The 9477-nt window shown below is 50.8% G+C and overlaps 1 protein-coding gene across 2 annotated transcripts in view; it reads left to right on the forward strand.

Moving 5' to 3' along the window:
* Window positions 1–9477, forward strand: part of LOC310666072 (uncharacterized protein) — a 1539811-nt gene that overhangs the window by 182929 nt on the left and 1347405 nt on the right. The gene's annotated exons all lie outside the window — the stretch shown is intronic.

Raw genomic sequence — 9477 nt, forward strand, 5'->3', positions numbered from 1 at the left:
CCTCGCCCCTTGCTGCCCTTCGGAGGAGGAGACCCTTGTGGTGCCAGGAAAAGCGGGGAGTCTCACGCCTCTTGCATGGTTGGGAGTGGGGGCTGCGGGGGCAAATCAAAATAATCTGGCGGGTGTTGTGTTTGGGGCCACAGCGACCGGCCTGTTGAAACCCAGTGGGTGGGGAGCTCATTGAATCGTAGAGTTGCAAGGGACCCCCGGGGGTCATCTATCCCAACCCCATGCAGCGCAGGAATCACAGCTCCTGATTCCGTTCCCTGGGCAGGCTAGCTGTATCCCAGGTGAATGCAGAGCAGCGTGCGCCTTTGCCCCCCCCCCACCCCCCCACCCTGCCTGCCAGCTGCCTTTGGCCCCAGACCCGTTCCTAACTGCCCCAGGTGCTAATGGCACAGAAAGGGGATCTGGGCAGCCGGTATAAAAATAAGACTCTGGATCAGCAGAAAGGGCCGAAATAGTGTCAGAGCTCACTTAAGCTGCAGGGCCCCCGGGGCGGCATTTGTGGCTGATTAAAATAACAGCAGCTGTCCCCGGCCAAGTGCTGCAGCGAGGGTTAAAAATAGCCCCAGCCGAGGCATCACTGGCCTTAAGGGCCACTGCAGGATGGAAAGGTGGAGGCGGCAGCAGCAGCAGCGGCGGCCCTGGACAGGCGTCTGGGCTGCGCTCCGCATGGTTCCCTTAAGACATTGTGCGGGGATGGACTGGATGAGCTTTGGGGGCTCTTCACACGCCACCACCATTGTGTGATTCCAAGGAAGAGGAAAACCTCTCCTTACACAGGGCTGTAGCTCTTGGCAGAGCAGGTGCTGTTTCTGAAACCCTCGAGAGCCACCTGCCAGTCAGTGCAGACAACATGTAGCTAGGTGGACTTGGTAAGGCAGCTTCCTGCGCTCCCTAAAACCTTTTTGTTGCGGCAACAGGGTGTGTGTAGCTGTGACACCCACAAACACAAAGGTCCTCTGTTGGCATGTGTGTGTGTATCACTTCCTGTTCCAAGGTAGGTGCGCCCCCACCCTGTGCAGAAACAATTAAAATCCGGATAATGAGGTACAGAGGGGGGTTGCGTCATTTGCAGAGCTGCAAACGGAATTGTTATTTACAGTGGTACCTTGCAAGACGAATGCCTCGCAAGACAAAAAACTCGCAAGACGAAAGAGTTTTTTGTTTTTTGAGTTGCTTCGCAAGACGAATTTCCCTATGGGCTTGCTTCGCAAGACAAAAACGTCTTGCGCCTTTTTTAAAAAAACCGCCAATGCATTCCTATGGAAAACCGTCAATGCATTTCCTATGGGAAACCATGCTTCGCAAGATGAAAAATTCACAAGACGAAAAAACTCGCAGAACGAATTAATTTCGTCTTGCGAGGCACCACTGTATTATGTTCCTTTCTTGCATATCTCTGGGGAAAGCATTCCGCAATCAGGGAGCCACCATTGAAAAGGCCCGACTTCATCCTGCAAACCCTCTGGGCCTCTTTGGATAACTAAATAAGGCCCAGGACCTGCCCCCCCCCCCTCAAAAGGTGGCAATGATCAGGATCCAACCAAGGTGTTTCAGCACAGCTGCTGGAAACGGACAAATGGTCCCAGATACAGTCGGCAACAATGAGGCCTAGCAACATGCGTGACAGGTTTTAAAGAAAAGCAGTAAACCCTGTGGAGTCTACAGAAGGTGTTGCTGTGGCCAGGGTCTTTGCACTGTGCAAAGCATCTACCACCCGAGTGATTCGAATCTAGCCCTGGAACACAGGAGTCACAGTTTACCAGCTCTCGAACGCAGGCCTTTGTCTGCTAAGACTCAAATACGTCTGCTGTCTTCAAAACAGCAGGAGAAGGAATTGCAGGAGCCAGGGGCCTCCAGCGAGAGAGGAGGAGCCTGATATGCAAAACACCGCTTATTCCACACAAGCCGAGAGCCCCTCGCAAAGGGAGCTATTAATCAGGAATGGCAGGTGGATATTGGCCAACACCAGTGCAGGGAAGAGTTCGTTCCTCAGGCTAATAACAAGACTAGCCAGGAGAAGTGGGGAATGTGGCCGGCTAAGACAGGCAGGCGTGGCCAGAATCAGCAGTCAGCATGTGGTCAGGAACAAACTGTGACCAAACCTTGCAGGCAAACATCAGCATAAATATTTGTACACCCCAATCTCTGAGTGGTGAGAGATTCCAGGGGTCCCGGCGCTTACTCAGGTTCAGTTTCCTTGGAATGAGGTTCAGCGGAGACTGTGGTGTCTTTAGAATATCTGGTTTTCTTTACATATATATATACCACCCAAGCATAAGGTGGAGAGGCTTTCTCCTCCAGGAAACACAACCCCACTTCTGACACCAGTGTTGCGCACCGGCCCAGTTTCTGAGCAGTGAGAAAGTTAAGGGGTTCCAGTTGCTCACCAGGTTTGGTTTCTTTGCAGTGAGGGACAGTGTGCGGTGTCTTTAGGATATACGGTTTTATTTGCACATATATACAACCTGAGCACAGGGTGGAGAGGCTCACAGCATCAACACCCAAAAAGATCTCGCTTCTCCATTAGTCTCTGCTTTGGGGCAAACAGGTCTCTGGGTCTCCCACTTCCAGCCTGCTTTCTGAGCAACTCTCTCTCACACAACACTGACTGTCATTCTCCTACTCAGCAGGCAGGTGCGTGGAGGGTGGGGGCAGGGGAGGAGAAAGACCCACCCATTTTGCCCGAGGGCACAGAACATTTTTGGTTATCCTAGTCTTGGTTGCCTAGACAAAAGGGCTGGGAATGTCCGTAGGGGATTAACCTGGAGCCTTCTGTGTGCCAAGCTCTCCTACTGAGATGTAGCCTTTACCCTAAGCATAAAGTAAGATTCTGGTCCTCATGGTTCTGAATTAAGGGCTGGTTTAAACAAGCTGCCTTTTCCCGGAGTTTGGTCCATCTAGCTCAGGCCTGCCTGCCTACACTGGTTGGCAGCAGTGGCTCTGCACCTGGGACACTGTGTGGAAAAGCCACACACCCCAGGCCCACCGACTCTCCAGTCCCCACCCCAAAAAACAAATCCGCTTTGGGTACAAGATGTGCTCTGCAGGCAGGGAGGGGCAGGGGGGGCGTCTCCCAGCAGCCCTGGAGGTGCTGACTGCGGTGAGCCCAAAATAGAGAGGGTGGCGGGTGGGCCTGCGAGGCAGAGCGAAGGTAGAGGGAGAGAGAAGGAGCCGGGCGGGAGGGGGCCTTGCTCAGGTTTCGTTTGCTGGAGGGGCTTAAATATCCACCTGGGGTTAAAAATAAGGATGCTCAGGCTCCTGCAGGTCATTTGAAACCAGCCTTGGCTCTGCAAGGTGTGGAGGGGGGGGCAGAGGGGGTGACAAATTTGGGGAGGGGGTTGGATGAAGGGCTTGGAGCCTGCCGGGTGGGTGGGTGGGTGGGTGCTGGACATTTCAGGGAGGGAGGGTATTCTTTACTTTCAGAGACACCGCCTCCCCAAAGCCCCCCACCTCAGTTTCCTGTCTCAGGAATTTATTGATTGATTGGTTTCATAATACTTATAAACCTCTTCATTTTTTAAAAAAACAACCCTCAAAGCAATTCACACAAAAAAACAGTGAAATTGCCAATTTGAAAAACAGCTAAAAGCAAGTAATTTAAAAACATAAAAAATAAATATAAGTGTTAAAACACATGACTGGATATAGGCTTTGCCTAAAGAAACATGTTTTTGCCATGCACCAAAAAGAGTCCAGCAAAGAAGATGTCTGCCTGGTGTCCACAGGCAGGGAGTTCCAGAGGGCAAAAAGATCAGTTTCAAAGAAGTGTGGGACGAGGATTGTGAGACCAGGTCTGCAGGTTGCAGGTGGCAAGGCAATCTTGCAGGTGGACCAGTCCCAAGCAGGTGAGGGGTTTGTAGAAGACACCTTGAACTTGGGTGGCAGCGCTGGGTAATGGGCGGTGCTTGTCCAACAAGCTGCCTGATCTTGCAAGAAAAGGGTTTGATGTACGAAGACCTTGAACCTGGCCTGGTAGGGCACATGCATCACACACATTGGGAGGACAACAACTATTTAAAGCATGCAAAAAAAAATTTAAGATGCAACAATAAGCTAAAAAACCAGGTTAAAGCAGATGTCAGCACCCCTACATATCTAGGCAGGTTTGCCTAACAAGAATGTTTTTAGCAGAAGCAGTACAGGGAAGGCGCATGGATGGTGTCAAGCGGCAGGGAGTTCCAAAGTCTGGGTGCTGCCACACTAAAAGAGTGATTTCTTAAGAATGCAGAACTAGTGCAGATCAAAGCAGTTGCATGAGCACATGTGAGGTAAGGCAATATTGCAAATTGGTCCCAAATTGTTAAGGGCTTTGCATCCTATTAGTAACCCCTTGAACTTTGCCCGGTATCACACATGTATCACTCAGGTCAGGATAAGGGCAGAGGAGGCCCCCCTCACAGGTCAGACCCCCATAGGACTGGGGTAGCCGGTGGGGTGCCTTCCTGAAGGGGCTGGACTCCAACACCCCCACGAGTCAACGGGGCCGTCGCCCAGGGAGGGAGAGGACAGTATCAGGAGTGGCTGTCCGGCAAGCTGCCTGATCTTGCAAGAAAAGCGTTGGGTGGGGCTTAGGCGGTGACTAACCTGCAGCCTCCCAGATGTCGCTCGACTCCAGCTCCCATCCCCATCCTTGACCCCCTGGCCATGTGGGCTGGGGCTGGGGTCACCACGCTGGCCACCCCTGACTTCTACGGACTCCACCCCCTAGCTTTCAGGAGGGACTCCTCTGCCTCCTACCTGCGGATGCTGCCAGCGGGGTTGAACCTAAGTTTTTCTGCTTGTGAGGCAGGTGCTGCACCGTGGCACTACGGCCCGCCCCTGCTGGCTGTGTGTCACAGCACCAAAGCGTCACTCTTCCTGTCCAGCCCAGCGCCAGGCGTCAATCAACGCGGCGGCTGGGTGCAAAGAGGAACAGGCGAGGGCCCAGGCGCAGTCAGCTCCCTGCGTTTAGACCTTTGATTTATGGCGCCCTGGATTCCCAGGCCTGGCGGGCTCCTTGCGCTGCTCGTCTCCCGTCCACTGAGGGCCTCCAAGTCGCGGCATCCTGCCCTGTTCAAGGACCAAAGAAGAGGCCAGCGCAGAATTAGTCTGCATTGTCTATCTGTGGCTTGCAGCCAGACTGGCTGTCACCAGAGGATGGGGAGAAATGCGGGGCGTTTTTCTTAGTGTCCAGTTTAAGAAGGCCTTGCCTATTTCAAGGGAAACATCAACTCATTCAGTCGGAACAACGGGACCTAAGAGCCTGCCGGATCAGACCAAAGGGAGCCCATCCAGTCCAGCCGCCTGTTCTCTCAGTGCCTGTGGGAAACCCGTGGACAGGATCTGAACACAAGAGCAACTCTTGCCGCCTGTGTTTTCCAGCAAATGGTGTTCAGAATCAGGGCTGCCTCCGACTGTGGCCAAGAGCCTTCGATAGCCCTCTCCTCCTCCACAAATTTGTCCAATCCTCTTTTAAATGAATGAATTTTATTATTTCAGTCACAGACCAGTTCCAGCCCGCATACAATATCAAGTAAGTCATAAAACACCATAGGGATACATTTGAATTTGCAATTAGGTATAACAGGGACAATACAAATATTTGTTGTTTAGTCGTTTAGCCGTGTCCGCCTCTTCGTGACCCCCTGGACCAGAGCACGCCAGGCCCTCCTGTCTTCCACTGCCTCCCTCATGCTGGTAGCTTCGAGAACACTGTCCCACCATCTCGTCCTCTGTCATCCCCTTCTCCTTGTGCCCTCCATCTTTCCCAGCATCAGGGTCTTTTCCAGGGAGTCTTCTCTTCTCATGAGGTGGCCAAAGTACTGGAGCCTCAGCTTCAGGATCTGTCCTTCCAGTGAGCACTCAGGGCTGATTTCCTTCAGAATGGAGAGGTTGGATCTTCTTGCTGTCCATGGGACTCTCAAGAGTCTCCTCCAGCACCAGAATTCAAAAGCATCCATTCTTCGGCGATCAGCCTTCTTGATGGTCCAGCTCTCACTTCCATACAGCACTACTGGGAAAACCAGAGCTTTTACTATACGGACCTTTGTTGGCAAGGTGCTGTCTCTGCTTTTTACACAATAGGGATACATTTGAATTTGCAATTAGGTATAACAGGGACAATACAGATATAACAACAGTTTAAAAATATATAAATTAAAACTTAGTCACTAACATATAACCTAAAATTATCATTTAAAACCTTAATCATTATGATAGCACGGCTTATTCCCTAAGTTTTATGGCAATCGCACAGAATTTGGCTACCCTTAACGTGATCGCAGGATCCTTGTCCTCTACCAGGGATTTATCCTCTTTTACAGTTATCCTTGGTGGACATCACTGGATGCTGGGAGAGGGGCTTCCATAGTTTAATTATGAATTGCACGAAGAAGAACTTTATTTTCTCTGTCCCGAATCTTCTAACATTCAGCTTCATTGGACGTCCGCCACTTCTAGTGTTATCGGAGAGGGAGGAAAAGTTTTCTCTGTCTGCTTTCTCCGTGCAATTTGTTGTTGTTGAGTTGTTTATTCGTCTCCGCCTCTTCGCGACCCCCTGGACCAGAGCACGCCAGGCACTCATGTCTTCCACTGCCTCCCGCAGTTTGGTCAAACTCATGCTGGTAGCTTCCATGACACTGTCCCACCATCTCGTCCTCTGTCATCCCCTTCTCCTTGTGCCCTCCATCTTTCCCAACATCAGGGTCTTTTCCAGAGAGTCTTCTCTTCTCAGGAGGTGGCCAAAGTCTTGGAGGCTCAGCTTCAGGATGTGTTCTTCCAGTGAGCACTCAGGGTTGATTTCCTTCAGAATGGAGAGGTTGGATCTTCTTGCAGTCCATGGGACTCTCAAGAGTCTCCCCCATGGCTAAAGTGGTACCTCAGGTTAAGACTGGACCTCCAGAACGAATTAAGTTCGAAACCAGAGGTACCACTGTTCACGAGGCCGTCTACAAGCTGAAGAAACAAGAAAATAGACAAAGACCACACGCCTCACAGCAATAGCAATGTCACCTCTGCGAATTTGATTTTATTTGGCGCTGCTTGCCTGTGTACAGCCATTACTGATAGCCCTCTTTTCTTCTAAAGACATGATATCCCCATTCTCTGCACAGATCTTGGATCTTTAGATGATCCGAAGTAAGATCTAGCCTTGCCTTATGGATCCATAATGTTAAACCGCCACTTGGTTCGTTGCTTTGCTGTGTTGTGAAATGCTTTGATTATTCAATAATTTCTCAATAAAGTCCCAAGCCACGGGTGAGAGCGCCCAGCAGGATGACATTTTGCCGCTTTGCACAGAAAGAACATGGAAAAGCAAAGCAATTTGCAGGTGCCACTTGCAGGAATGCCCACGGCGTGCCAGTGAGCCTTCAAAGCTGCTGCACCCCCTGGCTTTGCAGAAATAAAATGGATCGGGCCCTAATGCTTTGCCACGTTCTCAGATGGCAGAGCAAACAGGCACAGCTGTGAGATTGAGGGGGGGGTGTGGTGAAAGAAGGGGTGCTGGCACACAGCCACGCTTCTCCCCTCTCACATCATCCCCCCTGCTGAGCACCCAGAAAGGCCCCCCTCCCTCAGAGAGAGAGAGGGAGAGAGAGAGAGGCTCATGGCTCTGTAATCTGAAGGCAGCTCCAGTTACCTTGGCATCTGCTGACATGCCAGCCTCCGTCTTGCAGACTGGGATGGGCGAGGGGAGCCAGAAAGAGATTAGTTTTCCACCTGGCTGAAATGGAAGGAATGGACAGTGTGTGTGTGTGTGTGTGTGTGTGTTAAACGGAAAGAAATAGAGTTATGGGGTTGGGAACTTGAAGGCTCATCTAGTCCAACCCCCAGGAATGAAGGAATCGCAACTGAAGGATCCCTGACAGGCGACCATTCGGTCTCCAATGAACTGGAGAGTTGAAAGGGACCCTGGGGCTCAGCGAGACCAAGAAGACAGGCCCGGAATATAGGAACCATAGGAATATAGGCTCCTTTTTATTATTATTATTGTGCAAAAGAGGGGAATAATCTCAACACCCCTTTGCAGGGCTGAGATCCAGCAACTTGGAGAAAGAGTCTTCCGTGAACTTGGTGAACTCCTCTCTTGGTGAGACCAAATATTCACGTTCACGGCGCCGTCATTTCAGGCTGGTTAGGATAATTGAGGTTAATTCAAGTAATTTGGGTTAGAGAATTCAGTTTTTTAAAATTTTCCACAAGTCGTACGTTATTGATACATTCATTCTTCTTATTGGTAACTTCTCTGTTTCATCTTTATTTTTTGTAAACCACTTTGAGATTTCGGCTATCAATTTGGTGTACAAATCTGACGGGGGGGGAGAATAAATGAACGAAACAGAAACAGGAGAGGTAAATGGACGGTTCGAAATGGAAATCAATCTGGCGAATACAATAAACGTTCACGGCTGTTGCTGCTTTGCAGCCCACAAATATCGTGCAAATGATTACGTTCCACTTGGAATAATGTAATGAAAACATAAGTTACGTAATCAATTGCAATATTTCTCATTCCCCTTTCCAGCAGCTGCAAGTTGCAAATTTCATTCTTCAAAAAAAATAAACACATTTAAAATTGAGGGGGGAAATTGCAGAAATGTATTCGGAGGGGTAGTTTGATCTGCATTTTTTTCAAAAAGTATGTGCGTGTTACGTTGCCATCCTATGTGCATCTACTGAGAAGTAAATCCCATTGACCAAAAATTGTCCAAGAGGTGCTCCCCCACCCCCACCCTCCGAAAAAATGCTTTTATTTGCAATTTCTCTGGATACTTTTAAGTTGGGCGGCGATTCTAGGCGATACCAAGACCTATTTCTTCTCCAGGTGAGAAACCTGCGCCTTTTCCAGCAGGCCAACATTTCCCTCTCTCTGGCTCAACTGCCTGAAAAAAACCCGCAGTCCTCTAAGCCAAGCAGCTAGACCTCTTGAAGGCCTTCTCTCCCCCCCCCCATTCCAATGGGGCACAAGATGGCTTCCGCCGCAGGAGGGCTGACTTCTCCTGCGGATGGTGTCTCTGTGTGGGGACGTACAGTAGCTTCCCCTGACACCAGCGAGAGGCGCTCTCCAGCGGAGCGGATCCCTTTACGCCCCGGGATGAGGACATTGTCCCTGAAACCTGGCATCCCTCCCCATGGAAGGGGTGACGTCGGCCGGCTGGAAGAAAGCGAGGAAGAGGAGGAGGAGGGGCAGGTGGGGAGGAGAGGGGCTGCAGGGAGACCATTCTCAGACCCGGACGCATCCCCAGCGCACAGCCTTATCCGACCACCTCCCGTGTAATTCAAGAACACCCGAGAGAGAGAGAGAGAGAGAGAGAGAGAGAGAGAGAGAGAGAGCCTTCCTTTCTGGGCCCCGTACAGTATCTCCCCCCCCCAAACCCAACACTCTCTAATTTCCCTGCCATCCGCATAAGTCCATCTTGATTTACCTCCGACTCATCGTCTCTTATTTTTAGACCTCCTCCAAGCCTCCAGGCCTTCCCACCCGGCCTC

The sequence above is a fragment of the Podarcis tiliguerta genome, assembly GCF_965153285.1.
Source record: "Podarcis tiliguerta genome assembly, chromosome: 16".
In the NCBI taxonomy this organism is placed as follows: domain Eukaryota; kingdom Metazoa; phylum Chordata; class Lepidosauria; order Squamata; family Lacertidae; genus Podarcis; species Podarcis tiliguerta.